The sequence below is a fragment of the Schistocerca cancellata genome, chromosome 6, assembly GCF_023864275.1.
Source record: "Schistocerca cancellata isolate TAMUIC-IGC-003103 chromosome 6, iqSchCanc2.1, whole genome shotgun sequence".
Classification (NCBI taxonomy): Eukaryota; Metazoa; Arthropoda; class Insecta; order Orthoptera; family Acrididae; genus Schistocerca; species Schistocerca cancellata.
Window position 1 is genome coordinate 171,555,437 of NC_064631.1, and position 13,545 is coordinate 171,568,981.

The following is a 13,545-nucleotide window of genomic DNA, read 5'->3' on the forward strand; positions in this document are numbered from 1 at the left end:
TGCGGCCTTTAGGTTAGACATTTATCGGCAACCGAAGTTTAACGGATACCTTCTAGCACTCATGTGGATGACCTCACACTTTTCATTATTTAGGGTCAATTGTCAATTTGCGTACCATTCAGATATGGCTTCTAAATCGTTTTGCAATTCGTTTTGGTCTTCTGATGACTTAATTAGACAATAAAGGACAGCATCATCTGCAAACAACCTATGACGGCTGCTCAGATGATCTCCTGAATCGTTTACATATATAAGGGACAGCAGAGGGACTGCAGCACTACTTCGGGAATGCCAGAAATCACTTCTGTTTTACTCGATGACTTTCCGTCAATTACTACGAACTGTGACCTCTGCCAGGAAATCACAAATCCAGTCACATAACTGAGACGATATTCCATAAGCACGCAATTTAAGCGAGCTAGTTGTGTTTCACAAGAACGGTGTTTCCTATATCCGTCAATAGACCGTTCTCTTCGATGTAATTCATAAAGTTCGAACGCAATGTATGTTCCAAAATCCTGCTGCATATCGACGTTAATGATATGGGCCTGTAATTTAGTGAATTACTCCTTCTATCTTTCTTGAATATCGGTGTGACCTGTGCAACTTTCCTGTCTTTGGGTACAGATATGGGCCTGTAATTTAGTGAATTACTCCTTCTATCTTTCTTGAATATCGGTGTGACCTATGCCACTTTCCTGTCTTTGGGTACGGATCTTTCGCCGAGCGAGCAGTTGTATATGGTTGTTAAGTATGGAGCTATTCTATCTGCACACTCTGAAATGAACCTAATGGGTATACAGTCTGAACCAGAAGACTTGCTTTTATTGTTTTAAGTTGCTTCACTACTCCGAAAATATCTACTAAGTTCCTCATGTTGGCAGCCGTTTTTGGTTCGAATTCTGGAATATTTTCTTCGTCTTCTTTGCTGAAGGAATTTCGATAGGCTGTGTTTGGTAACTCTGCTTTTGCAGCACTATCGTCGATGGTATTTTCATTGCTATCGCGCAGAGAAGGCGTTGACTGTTTCTTGCCACTAGCATATTTTACTTACGACCAGAATCTCTTTGGAATTTCTACCAGGTTTCGAAACAAAGTCTGGTTGTTGAAACTATTATAAGCATCTCGCACTGATATCTGCGCTAAATTTCGAGCTTCTGTAAAACACCGCCAATCTTGGAGATTTTGCGTTCGTTGGAATTTGAACCCAGTTTGTAGTATTTGAGAGAGAGAATTTACATCTTTTGGAAATTATACCTGGCGTACACTCATGTAAAAATGCAAGGCCAGCAGCATGATCTTAGTCCAGATATCGCTCGGTTCCTTCATTCAGCTCAGATAACGTTCTCTAAAAGATGCACAGTGTAATATTTAGAAACACGTAGCTACAAGGTAACAACAACAGAAACGAACTGCATATCGGGCGCCGAAAGCCCTCATAAGGTACTCTCAGATTTTAGCTGTGAACAATACAACTTTTTATGTGTCAGCTCAGCAATCTTGAAAATAATTGTGGCAGTTTAACACACAACTGTTTGAAAGGAGTCAGACACTTAAAAAGGCCGGTTTAACAAATGGATCTTTAAAAGGAAACACGCAGTTTAAAAAAGAATATTAATTTTTTAACGCCCAGCCATGACGGCACCAAACAGTAAAAGCTTTTCAAACAAAATATTGCCTTTCACAAGTAGGTTTAAAATAACTGGTCATGGGCTACTACTTGGAATGCTGATCGATATTGAGGACGCAGACCAATACGACGGTCACTAATCTAAGTTTAACAGCATTACGCGCAAGAACCAAAATTAGATCTGAATAACATAGCATCGCTCAAAGAACAAATGTTTCGCAGATCACAACTAGTAGTTTAGTCAAACATAGTAAAAGGTGCTCACAGTTTCTTTCTACTCCGGTCCTTGGCTGCATCCACAAACCCTCGACCACGAAGGCAGAGGAAAGCAGTAATTCTGCAAAAGTAGCATCACACTTTCCACAGTTGAAGAACTCCATCCATAATACTACGAACCGTACTTTCAGATCTCGGCGAGCAACCCGTAGTTACCATGTGGAACAGCAAGCAACAAGCAAGGTCAGGATAAAGCTAGCGTACTGTTAAATACACTCAGCGTAAGACTACGCTGATTCTGGCGGGGCTCAACGAACCCGTTATAGCGATACCATAACGTATAGAGAAGTTTAATGACAAGCAGATAAGAAGCACAGCGGAAGACATTTTCATAATTACACTCCTGGAAATGGAAAAAAGAACACATTGACACCGGTGTGCCAGACCCACCATACTTGCTCCGGACACTGCGAGAGGGCTGTACAAGCAATGATCACACGCACGGCACAGCGGACACACCAGGAACCGCGGTGTTGGCCGTCGAATGGCGCTAGCTGCGCAGCATTTGTGCACCGCCGCCGTCAGTGTCAGCCAGTTTGCCGTGGCATACGGAGCTCCATCGCAGTCTTTAACACTGGTAGCATGCCGCGACAGCGTGGACGTGAACCGTATGTGCAGTTGACGGACTTTGAGCGAGGGCGTATAGTGGGCATGCGGGAGGCCGGGTGGACGTACCGCCGAATTGCTCAACACGTGGGGCGTGAGGTCTCCACAGTACATCGATGTTGTCGCCAGTGGTCGGCGGAAGGTGCACGTGCCCGTCGACCTGGGACCGGACCGCAGCGACGCACGGATGCACGCCAAGACTGTAGGATCCTACGCAGTGCCGCAGGGGACCGCACCGCCACTTCCCAGCAAATTAGGGACACTGTTGCTCCTGGGGTATCGGCGAGGACCATTCGCAACCGTCTCCATGAAGCTGGGCTACGGTCCCGCACACCGTTAGGCCGTCTTCCGCTCACGCCCCAACATCGTGCAGCCCGCCTCCAGTGGTGTCGCGACAGGCGTGAATAGAGGGACGAATGGAGACGTGTCGTCTTCAGCGATGAGAGTCGCTTCTGCCTTCGTGCCAATGATGGTCGTATGCGTGTTTGGCGCCGTGCAGGTGAGCGCCACAATCAGGACTGCATACGACCGAGGCACACAGGGCCAACACCCGGCATCATGGTGTGGGGAGCGATCTCCTACACTGGCCGTACACCACTGGTGATCGTCGAGGGGACACTGAATAGTGCACGGTACATCCAAACCGTCATCGAACCCATCGTTCTACCATTCCTACACCGGCAAGGGAACTTGCTGTTCCAACAGGACAATGCACGTCCGCATGTATCCCGTGCCACTCAACGTGCTCTAGAAGGTGTAAGTCAACTACCCTGGCCAGCAAGATCTCCGGATCTGTCCCCCATTGAGCATGTTTGGGACTGGATGAAGCGTCGTCTCACGCGGTCTGCACGTCGAGCACGAACGCTGGTCCAACTGAGGCGCCAGGTGGAAATGGCATGGCAAGCCGTTCCACAGGACTACATCCAGCATCTCTACGATCGTCTCCATGGGAGAATAGCAGCCTGCTTTGCTGCGAAAGGTGGATATACACTGTACTAGTGCCGACATTGTGCATGCTCTGTTGCCTGTGTCTATGTGCCTGTGGTTCTGTCAGTGTGATCATGTGATGTATCTGACCCCAGGAATGTGTCAATAAAGTTTCCCCTTCCTGGGACAATGAATTCACGGTGTTCTTATTTCAATTTCGAGGAGTGTATATTGTGCTCTAATTGAGGCAGAAAGTGTGAGTAGTTAGCTTGTGAGTGGCCAATCAGATCGTAAAACACACATAATAACACTGAAAATAGTGAAGGGTGTCGTACTGACAAGGTCTTATAGACATGAATCAACTTGGAATGCAGATCGAGCGGTCTAAGGCGCTGCAGACATGGACTGTGCGGCTGGTCCGGGCGGAGGTTCGAGTCCTTCCTCGGGCATGGGTGTGTGTGTTCGTCCTTAGGATAATTTAGGTTAAGTAGCGTGTAAGCTTAGGGACTGATGACCTTAGCAGTTAAGTCCCATAACTTTTCACACACATTTGAACATTTTTTGGAATGCAGATACTCAGACAGAATATCAAAACAGACCCGAGCCTCGAGACCTATTAAAATTAGAGATTAAAATAACGTAGATGTTTACACAAAACCTTGTATCTGTGTCCGCAGCTCGTGGTCGTGTGGTAGCGTTCTCGCTTCCCACGCCCGGGTTCCCGGGTTCGATTCCCGGCGGGGTCAGGGATTTTCTCTGCCTCGTGATGACTGGGTGTTGTGTGATGTCCTTAGGTTAGTTAGGTTTAAGTAGTTCTAAGTTCTATGGGACTGATGACCATAGATGTTGAGTCCCATAGTGCTCAGAGCCTTGCATCTGTGTTATCGAAGCTTTTCTTTTTTTGGGTGGGTGGGGGGGGGGGGGGGGGCTGGGAGCTGCGTACAAGGCAATCATAACACACGATACACCTTAGAGATTCGTGATGTGGCTTCAGAAAGAGGTTGAAGGGAAAATACAATTTGTTCTCTTGGCCCGATATAGGGCTACATGAAAAGTTCAGATCAGGTTTTATTCATTAAAGAAAAATCATTTGATTGTGTTGACGAGTTCTCTTACACAAGTTTAGAGGGTTAAGCAATTGGCGGTAAAGTTCCTTCCATATCTGTAAAAGAGAAAGAAAGTTTATCTGCATTGTCGACAAAAAGAGATCCCGTTCCACTCTTCATCTTACTGGGATTCTGCAAAAGAAAGAAAAAAAATTGAAATTCGCGTGTAGACCAGTGCAATCAAAGAAACAGTGGGTACAATTTTAAATGATTCTGTAGACAGAATACTCACAAGCAGTAGAAATTAATAAGTAAATACCAAATGTGCCTCACCCATCTGCTCCTCAGTTTCAACCCAGATGAATAGGTGGAGGGTAGCAGCACTTCCTCCTTCGCCTTTACTTATTTCCTGCATTTGTTTCCAACATTTGCGCAAGTGAATCCCGCCTCTCCGCCATTCTACCCACAGTAAACCAAAACGCCACTATGTAATAAAACACACGTCGATCACAGGATTCAAACTTATTCGATGATAAATGTAGTATCAAAGTTCGAAAGATGGATTTGCTACTGTAACCCGTTGCTGCGTTAATTTTGAGAGAATTTGGAACAGTGAACATATTTGGATGTAAGTTGTGTATATCGCCCTCCAGGAAAGTTCTCGTACTCAGATGATACTCGAAACCGAAAGTTGGATGAAAACCGAAGTAGAAAGCTTCGTAATGTTTAACTGTGCCTGGAACGTATAACAGAAAGACGCCATAGAAGGGAGAGCGTTCATTGCAGTCGACAAGAATATTGTCTCTACTGTGTTGAAATTAAGTCTAACTCTGAAATTATCTGGACATGTGTAACCGGCGTAGATGAACTCAATATAACCTTCGGTTTTTTCTACGGGTCACTCGATTCCGCCGTAACAGTTCACGAATCATTCAAAGAAAGTCTATGCTCAGTAGCGCGGATGTAACCCTATCACGCAATGTGAGTTGAAGGCGTCTTTAACCTACAGAGTAGAGCCTGGGACATCCGTGGATTCACTGCAGGTGGTGCATACAGACAGTCTTGTGAGGTGTTTTGAACACGTTTTCCGAAAAAGTCTGCCGGCCGGAGTGGCCGAGCGGTTCTAGGCGCTACAGTCTGCCTCGGGCATGGATGTGTGTGATGTCCTTAGGTTGGTTAGGTTTAAGTAGTTCTAAGTTCTAGGAGACTGATGACCACAGCAGTTAAGTCCCATAGTGCTCAGAGCCATTTGAAACAATGTTTTTTTAAACTGTATGTGTGTCTCGGATGTCGTCAAAAGTAATAACATTTTCGTGAACAAGATTGTGTGTGTCAAAAGTACTGCTTACGTTGCTGGAAGACGCAACCTATACCGTATCTATTCAAATTCTTTCTGACGTGCTGTTATTTGCAGGAGGATGCTGTGGCATTTCGACTATTTGTACTGTTCTGTTACTTCGTCCTGACGTATTAGGTTCGGGATGATACCGACTGTCTGGTTCATTCATGATAATCTGTTGTTGTGGATGACTCTGCCGCTGATAAGACCGACTGTTACGCGGAAAACTGTGCTCATTACTTTTACGTCTGTCATAACAATCATTGCTATACGGCGCATTGCGATAGGAGTTGAAATGGTGTGTTTTCTATACGTAGTGATTTCCTTGTTGCTGTGCGTTACTATTTGGTGGAGCCGACGCTATACGTGTGGGCGGCGAAACATTAAAGTTTGGTTGACCTTGCACATTACATTGTTGGTTAGGTATGCTAACCGGTTGATTTTGTTGCTGTTGTGGGGAAAAGCCTCTATTGTTACCAAAATGTGTTTGCTGTTGCTGATAATTTTGACGACACTGATAATTAAAGTTTTGTCTGTTGTTAAAATTCTGGTGGTTGTCATTCCTGGAGCGTATAATGATAACTGTCACTTTCAGGTAAAACTTGTCGTATCAGGTTTTCTTTACTCATTCCTAATCCTAGATAGATCGATAGTTGAAGAGCTGTTTTGATAGATATAAAGGATAGGAAACGAGTAGGCAGCAGTGCAGAAAACAAAAGAAGAACTAGCACTACTACGGCTCGGGGCCCTGTGCACGCTACGGCACATGTTCATCAAAGTGTAATGAATCCCCTGAGGTCTCTTACGCGCTGCAAATAAATTTTAGTTTCTCTATTACAGGGCAAGCCGGTGAAAATTCAAAAGCAAATTGTTGTATCCAGTCCAAAGAGTGTATCTGTGTTCTGTCATTCTCAAATACCTTAAATTTTCTCAGCGATAGTAAGTGCTTGTAATCAAAATTATCGTCTCTTTACGTCTGAGCAGGTTCAGGATCGTATGATAATCTATTGGTCTGTGACTGTTCGGAATCTAAGTCACGTACTCTGTAAATTACCTGAATTATACTGGCTGTGTGACTGTGAGAAACGTTCGGAATGTGGCGTATGCTGTGTCGTTTTAAAGGCTGAAACATTTTTCATTTCTGTCACTTCTTGCTGTAAAGATGACAATTTTCTACTCAATGTATTGTTAGACGAACCAATCTCACTGACTGTCTGCTGCAAATTTTGGAATTCGGATGTTTGATTGAACGAAACTGGTGACGGATCGTCTGATTTGGTGTCATTGTTATTTTCGATAACGTCCATACGACTGGCCAATTCATCAAATTTTTCAGTCAGTGCTTTTACCTAATCGTCGTTTTTAGTGTCACAAGCATTAATTTGTTTTTGCATTTTACGTGTGGTTTTGTTTTATTTCTTAAAGTCTGCTTTGATGGCATCTGGACCCTGTATTAATTCTAATTGTTCAAGTCTGTTGGTCACTGTCTGAAAGTCTACTGTGTGTCTGTCGGTTTTGGTTTTAAGATCGGAGATTTCATCATGCAATTCGGTGTTCAACCGTTTGATTTCGTCTGATACTGTAGCAATGTTGTTGTATACGTATGTTTTTGCTTTCGTAAACTACTTACGCTTATCTTCCTGTCTGTGCAGTAATTGTTTCCATGACTTGTTTCTTTGCTTTGTTCTGTTGGTGTATGAATTTACGGTAACTTGTTTTACTGTTTTGTAGGTGGTGATTAAAACGTTCGTCAATTTGGCTGTTTTGTTGTTCAAATTTCTTATCGCCTTTCGCATCCAGTGTGCGTGGAACTTCCGCTGACACTAATTTAAAATCGTCGCGTAACTGTGTTGCGTTTTCAGAACATTGTTTAGCGACTGCACTAATTTCATCTCTAAGTAATTTTGTTGTGGCTGCGTGTATTAATTAATTCTCGTGCAACAACCTAATTTCTTCGCTACTGTTCCTAGCACAAGCCTTAATTTCTTCACGTAATTGTCCTTTAGTATCATGACATTGCACTGCAACGGCTGTAATCTGTTCACTAAGCCGTTTGTTCGATTCATTAAGTTGTTTGAAATTGTTGTCTTGTTTTTCATTCGACTGTTTGAGATTTTCATTAAGTTGTTGTTTGAGAATTTCATTAAGTTGTAGCAATAATGTCATAACTTGATCCATGCCAAAATTAGCTGCTGCATTCTCTGTGCTGTGTGGTGGTGTATCTGCATTTGTCACGTTCTGTGTAACCGTTTGGTCATTCTCTGATTCTTGAAAAGGTTTGCCAATTGGATATGCACTGTTGGTCACTACACCGGAATCAAATAAATCTGACGTACTTTGAGTACATTGTTCACCTTCGTTAGAAACAATTATCTGTTCGCTAAGCAAATTTAGCAAATCAGGCGTGTCCAACTTGGACAGCGTTCATTGTAACGGAACGAGCCGCGTCATCAATTGTTACATTTACTGTGGACATAATTGAATTTGTTTGCCCATCATTAGGATCAAAATCATTACTAGTGATCGGCACGCACTGATTATCTGTAATTAGAGCATTAACACTATTACACTGAGTGTCGCTAGTGTTATTGGTCAAATTATTCGAGTCGGCTTTTTCACTCATTGCACATCGCGATGCACTGTTAACAGTTTTTCGCGGCATTTTCACAAATCAATGTTAAGCACACAATCAAACAAAGACAAAGCAAAAATGGAACAAATACAATTAGTACAAAGAGAAATAAATTGCCGATGATCTGTGAAAGAAAGAGTGACAAGTTAGTAAATGCGTTGCGCCAGATGCAAACTCCATTTAACATTCAGTAAATAAGAGCAGATATATAACTGACTACTTCTCAGAAATTCACAAAAATACGCTTATGGCCGGTTGTCGACAAGTGTAACTTCCCAACAGATAAATTAAATAATAACCTCTCAACAGTAAAAAATATAATTATATAATTTACATTCAGTGTAACTGCCCAACAGATAAATTCCGTAACCTACCAATAATACAATGTGACTAACCTCCTAATAAAATTGTGACTTACTTATAACCTTTCAATAATTAACTGACTGCGAATCTAAACTTGTGAATTTGGACGTCAGCAGTGCTGCGTCGTGGCCCTGAAAGATCATTCTGAATAAATTGAAATTCTTACCTCAATAAGCTCGCCGGATAACGCATATATATCTGCTCCTATAAGAAATTTTTCTGGCACAGCCCTGTGCAATGTTGGCCGATCGATTTGTCATGTATAATAAGAAACAACTGATTTTTCTTTACAATAATCGGGATGACCATGGATTGGGGAAATTAGTAAGTTCTTCAAATTGAGATGAATGATTATCAAAAGATTATTATTAAGAGATTTTTTTAAAAACATTTACATTGGGCTTGACATAACAATAGTACATGCGCGCGAGGCTGCTTTTACCTTGTACTACAACGCTCAGGCTCCGCCATCGCTCCCCACGACCGTCCCAGCCTACTCGATACACACGACTGCTCGCTGCTACTACTACTACTACTACTACAACTACAGCCACGCAGTTCCTACTGCATACAACACTGCTCTCTGGTCTGAGATTCTCTTATAGCTTACATATTGCAGGCAGCGCGTGAGCAATCCATCGAAATTACATCTGATCGAGTGCACTAGCAACAAATTCCTAAATCATGGACATCTTACAACGCTGTAGAGGTCATAGCTTCTCAGTGTACTTGTAGAGTGGATTAGTAACAAATACTAACCTTTTCCATAGTATTAGCCATTAAGAATGTATGCAGTTGCAATTGTTAATGTAGTAATTTCTTTCTTCTTTCTTCTTTCTTCCTTCTTCCTTCTTCTTTCTCTCACTTACGCCATAGTCCCGCAACGATCGCAGGGTCGGCGTGGTTACAACGGATTTGGCAGTGTTAGTGTTAGGGATGGCCGGATGCCCTTCCTGCCGCCACCCCGTACCCCCCAGGACGGAATCAGTGTACCCCAACTGTCTGCGTCTAGTGTAAATCGTGAAATAGTGCGGACGTATTTCATATGTCTGCGACGCGTGTAACTGAGGCGGAACGTGGGGACCAGCCCGGTATTCACGTACTGGGATGTGGGAAACTGCCTAAAAGCCGCATCCAGGCTGGCCGGCACACCGGCCCTCGTCGTTAATCCGCCAGGCGGAGTCGATCTGGGGCTGGCGCGCCTACCCGAGTCCAGGAAGCAGCGCGTTAGCGTGCTGGCTACCCTGGCGGGTTGTTAATGTAGTAATTTAAGACCCACTAATTATCTTAGACAGTAGGTTATGCTGTATGGTTGTTATATTTGGATTTTCAATGCAACAAAACTGATTGGGAATGCCTGGCTCTGGAGTGTGAAATTCCTCCATTGAAAGAGGGTGACGAAAACGAGGCCGGATATGCCGAGGAGCTGGTGGGATCAGTAGTTAGAGCGGTGAACGCTGTTATACCAACCAGGAGGACAGCCGTTGCGGCCTCTCCATCCCCATGGTCTGCCGAACTAGGACGTGTGCATCAGGTTGTAAGAAGGGCGAGGAGGTACTACCAGCGAAGTGTCATCTGGCATGGAAAACAGTATTGGCTACAAAGGTACCGAGATGCCAAGGAATTGTTCCATATGGAACTAAAGGCAGTGAGACTTAAGAGTTGGGAAAAGTATGTGGTGCACCAGCTAGCCACTGACCCCTGGGGAGTCCCTTACAAGCTGGTAAGGGAAAAGATAAGATCTCTCACGCTTTTGTCGACTATCAGGGACGGCGCCCGAGTGACAGAGCCCTGGCAGGACACTGCTGAGGTCCACCTTCGGACCCTGCTGCCAAATGACGACGAGCTCGAGGACACAAAGGTGCAGCGCCACATCCGCAGGGACAATCTTGTTGAGTACACAAAGAACACCGTGGTGTACCCCTCCTCTGAGGAGCAGCTGGCGACTCACATAAAGTCCATCAAAAAGGGGAAGGCTCCGGAGCCAGACGGAATTGTAGCGAAGATGGTGCAGTTCCTCGCCCCTCAGCTAATCGCACCTCTTACTGGGTTCTGTAACGAATGCCTGAGACTTGGCAAGTTTCCTAAAGTCTGGAAGAACGCAAATGTTGTCATTATAAAGAAATGCAAAGGTAAAGACCCAATAGAAGCCAAGTCCTGTAGGCCAGTATGTCTTTTAGACGTTTTGGGGAAAATATTCGAGAGGCTATTGGCTGACACTGGCGGCACACAGGGTGCTGTGTGATATGAGTGACAGGCAGTTTGGCTTTCGGCTGGGGTATCGGCGTCTGACGAAATGGCTCTGCTGGCGAGTTCTGCAGCTCAGCCCCTCACAAGTATGTGGTGGGCATCATGGTGGACATTAGTGGCGCCGTTGACAACCTGTGGCAGCCGTACGCTCTTCTCCTGCCTGCGGGAGAAGTAGTGTCCAGGGCAGCTATACGGCTGTCTGAGGAGCTATTGTGAAGAAACATAGGTCTAGTTGTCATCCCCTGGCTGAAGAAGGAGAAAAAGAATCACCTAGGGATGTCCAAAGGGCTCTGTCCTGGGGCCACTCTTTTGGGACGTGATTATGGAGACCTTGTTGGAAAATCTACAACATAGTAACGACATGCTAGAGGTGATACCGTACGCGGACGGCCTCCTCCTGCTGGTTGGTGGCCGTAGCCGCGAAGACGTAGAAAATGGAAAGGGCACTTGCTGAATGGTGCCATAAAATAAAGACGGCGAAAACAATAGAAGAGAAATTAGAGCTCGTACAGAGGCATATAGGCAGCCGTTTTTTCTTCTCATCATTTGTGAGTGGAATATGAAAGAAAATGACTAGTAGTGGAGTATGGTACCTTCCGCTGTACACCACACTTTGGCTTGCGGATTATGTTTGTAGATGTAGAATTGGGACTTGCAACTGGACGTGTGCAAACCTTTTGTTGACAGTGATCGATGATTTGCCATTAAAAACACAAATTTATATCCTGTTTCTGTTTCCAGATGCCACAAATAATATGGAATGCAATGAAACAATATGGAAAATAAGGTATAGTGTCGCACGACTGCATTGCTTACTGAGAGCAGGTTGTGTGAGTAGCGCAACTGCAACGAAGGGTAATGCATGAAATTTTTTTCCACAGAATGCGTATATGACGCGACGTTTTACTGGTACGACACGTTCAGATGGTCGGTGGAGGAGAAGATTTTACATTCTTGTGAATGTAGATAAAACAAAAGCTTTTTATAAATACCTCTGTCAAAGTCGTGCACAGAAATCATTTGTGTTCTCTTCACCTCAAGGATAAGATCCTCTGACACTGAAACGCCAAAGTTTTATACTTTGTCACTTCCATTGTTTTGTAACGTATGGTGTCATTTTTGTTGGTAGGACACAGTGCATCCAAAGACCGATTGGTAAAAAATAATCTACGATGAAAATTCGCGAATTTCATGTTGGTCGACTTTTAGGCATATCTGCTTAGCACAGGGGGTACGACGCTGGATACTCATTAGTGAGACGCAGGGATCAAGTCTCAGTAATTCTCCATATCCGTTTCCCATGGTTTGCCTGAATCGAGTAACGTGAATGCTGAGACGGATTCCTTGAAACGACACAGTCGATTTCCATCCCCATCTTTGCCCAATTCGAGCTTCTTACCTAATGACCTCGGACATGTCCGAAAGGACGGACACCACATATATAAACACATCAATAAAGTTTCGCATCTCCTCGGTTCCGAGAGTTACGGTACCTGTACCGAAAATTAGAATAGAGAACAACGCGAACGTCATTTCCGCTCGTTTTATTACTCATGAAAACCACACATTACTGGTTGTACCACCGTTCAGCGAGACCTTCAGAGGTGGTGGTCCAGATTGCTGTACACACCGGTACCTCTAATACGCAGTAGCACGTCCTCTTGTATTGATGCATGCCTGTATTCGTTGTGGCATACTATCCACAAGTTCATCAAGGCAATGTTGGTCCAGACTGTCCCAGTCCTCAACGGAGATTCGGTGTAGATCCCTCAGAGTGGTTGGTGGGTCACGTAGTCCATAAACATGCATGTTCGGTAGGGTTCATGTCTGGAGAACATGCTGGCCACTCTAGTCGAGGGATGTCATTATCCTGAACGAAGTCACTCATAAGATCTGTAAGATGGGGACGCGAATTTTCGTCCATGAAGGCGAATGCTGCCGATGTGGTTGCACTATCGTTCGGAGGATGGCATTCACGTATAGTACAGCCGTTACGGAGGCTTCCATAACCACCAGCGGCGTACGTCGGCTCCATATAACGCCACCCCAAAACAGCAGGGAACCTCCACCTTGCTGCACACGCTGGACAGTATGTCTAAGGCGTTCAGACTGACCGGGTTGCCTCTAAACATGTCTCAGACGATTGTCTGGTTGAAGGCATATGTGACTCTCACCGGTGAAGAGAACGTGATGCCAATCCTGAGCGGTCCATTCGTCATGTTGTTGGGCCCATCTGTACCGCGCTGCATGGTGTCGTGGTTGCAAAGATGGACCTCGCCATGGGCCTCAGGCGTGAAGCTTCGCATCATGCAGCGTATTGCGCACAGTTTGAGTGGTAACACGACGTCCTGTGGCTGCACGAAAAGCGTTATTCAACACTGCTAATTCCTTTGTGTCTTGCTTTTAATTGTCCAATCTGAAGCACATTGAATATAAATCAGGTTTGAAACGGAAGATTGTTGCTTATGGGTGTACT

At 44.6% G+C, this 13,545-nt stretch overlaps 1 protein-coding gene across 1 annotated transcript in view; it reads left to right on the plus strand.

The window, feature by feature from the left end:
• The window catches only part of LOC126191023 (monocarboxylate transporter 1-like), a 105,072-nt gene that overhangs the window by 23,895 nt on the left and 67,632 nt on the right, over positions 1-13,545 (plus strand). The window lies entirely within an intron of this gene.